Source organism: Bos taurus, chromosome 1, assembly GCF_002263795.3.
Source record: "Bos taurus isolate L1 Dominette 01449 registration number 42190680 breed Hereford chromosome 1, ARS-UCD2.0, whole genome shotgun sequence".
NCBI classification, from domain to species: domain Eukaryota; kingdom Metazoa; phylum Chordata; class Mammalia; order Artiodactyla; family Bovidae; genus Bos; species Bos taurus.
This window is the reverse complement of record NC_037328.1, coordinates 70,084,784-70,087,099: the sequence shown is the minus strand read 5'-3', so window position 1 is coordinate 70,087,099 and position 2,316 is coordinate 70,084,784. Positions and strand designations below refer to the sequence as shown.

Below are 2,316 nucleotides of genomic sequence, written 5' to 3'. Positions count from 1 at the left end.
CTATTCTTTGGAACTCTGCATTCAAATGGGTATATCTTTCCTTTTCTCCTTTGTTTTTCATTTCTCTTCTTTTCACAGCTATTTGTAAGGCCTCCTCAGACAGCCATTTTGCTTCTGTGCATTGTTTTTTCTTCCAGATGGTCTTGAACCCTGTCTCCTGTACAATGTCATGAAGCTCTGCCCATTGTTCTTCAGGCACTGTCTATCGGATCTAGTCCCTTAAATCTATTTCCCACTTCCACTGTATAATCATAAGGGATTGACTATGCCAAAGCCTTTGACTGTGTGGATCACAATAAACTGTGGAAAATTCTGAAAGAGATGGCAATACCAGACCACCTGACCTGCCTCTTGAGAAACCTGTATGCAGGTCAGGAAGCAACAGTTAGAACTGGACATGGAATAACAGACTGGTTCCAAACAGGAAAAGGAGTACGTCAAGGCTGTATATTTTCACCCTGCTTATTTAACTTATATGCAGAGTACATCATGAGAAACACTGGGCTGGATGAAGCACAAGCTGGAATCCAGATTGCTGGGAGAAATACCAATAACCACAGATAAGCAGATGACACCACCCTTATGACAGAAAGTGAAGAAGAACTAAAGAGCTTGTGATGAAAGTGAAAGAGGAGAGAGAAAAAGTTGGCTTAAAGCTCAACATTCAGAAAACTGAGATCATGGCATCCAGTCTCATCACTTCATGGCAAATAGATGGGGAAACAGTGGAAACAGTGGCTGACTTTATTTTGGGGGGCTCCAAAATCACTGCAGATGGTGATTGCAGCCACGAAATTAAAAGACGCTTACTGCTTGGCAGAAAAGTTATGACCAACCTAGACAGCATATTAAAAGCAGAGAGAGAAGGCAGCGGTGGCGGCAGTGACAACGGCGGCTCTGGAGGCTGCAGTCCCGGTCCTGGCTTCGGCCCCAGCCCCACCATGGTGACGCTTGCTGAGCTGCTGGTGCTCCTGGCCACCCTCCTGGCCACGGCCTTGGGCTACTTCATCAGCATTGACGCACATGCAGAGGAGTGCTTCTTCGAGTGGGTCACCTTGGGCACCAAGATGGGCCTCATCTTCGAGGTGGCCGAGGACGGCTTCCTGGACATCAACATGGAGATTACAGGACCTGATAATAAAGGAATTTATAAAGGAGACCGGGAGTCCAGTGGGAAATACACATTTGCTGCTCACATGGATGGAACATATAAGTTTTGTTTTAGCAACAGGATGTATACCATGACTCCAAAGATAGTGATGTTCACCATTGATATTGGGGAAGTCCCCAAAGGACAAGACATGGAAACAGAAGCTCACCAGAACAAGCTAGAAGAAATGATTAATGAGCTCACAGTGGTGATGACAGCTGTGAAGCATGAACAGGAATACATGGAAGTTCAAGAGAGAATACACAGAGCAATCAATGACAACACAAACAGCAGAGTGGTCCTTTGGTCCTTCTTTGAAGCTCTTGTTCTAGTTGCCATGACACTGGGACAAATCTACTACCTGAAGAGATTCTTCGAAGTCCGGAGGGTTGTTTAAAAGCCTTTTCCCCATAATCCCAAATTCATAATTCACTGTTTACCAAACATCTTGGTCATAATAATGTCATTAGTTTCTATGTTTTTATTTTCTGAACTGTATCTTCACAGCTTGTTTCTTTGTGATTAATAGATATTGGGGGAAAACACTTTTTTAGGAAAGCTATAGTGAAAATTTGACATTTGATTGGCATAAATTCATATTTGAATTCTGCCTCCATTATACAGGCCCTCCCAAAGCTCAAACACTGTAAGCCAGATATAGGTGTAGAGTCCTTAGGTTTCTTTCCTTTTATTTTCATTATAAAATACAGTTTGTTCAGGATAGTACTTTACTAAAATGACTCTCTTCTTGGGATCCCTTATCCTGCAGTTCAGGTCACTAGAAAGATTCATTTTGTTGAGAAACAACAATCTGAATCTTGACACTTTCTATCCAGCTTGATGGTAGAGCTCTGTAACTAGAGTATGTGACCAGGTTGGTACTTTTATACTTTGTCTATCTTATTTTTGCTTTAAAGATATGACTTAAACCAACAACCTTTACCCACTCCTCCAAAGTTTCACTTTGAACCTTAGAAGTCAGTCACCTCCACTTAAAATTGTTGACACAAGCAGCTAATAACCATTTTTTGGTTTCTGCCTAACCTTGTAAGAAGTCTATTAAAGCCATTTCTCTTGGGAGTTTTAGCAAATGGTAGCTCTTTTTCTTTCTATGATGGCGCATCCACCTTTTCTACTCTTGGCATGTAGGAGGTATGCATTCATGT

At 42.0% G+C, this 2,316-nt stretch overlaps 1 pseudogene; it reads left to right on the top strand.

The window, feature by feature from the left end:
• Positions 1–665: 665 nt before the first annotated feature.
• On the top strand, positions 666–1,822 carry LOC785350 (transmembrane p24 trafficking protein 2 pseudogene; annotated as a pseudogene).
• Positions 1,823–2,316: the final 494 nt, after the last annotated feature.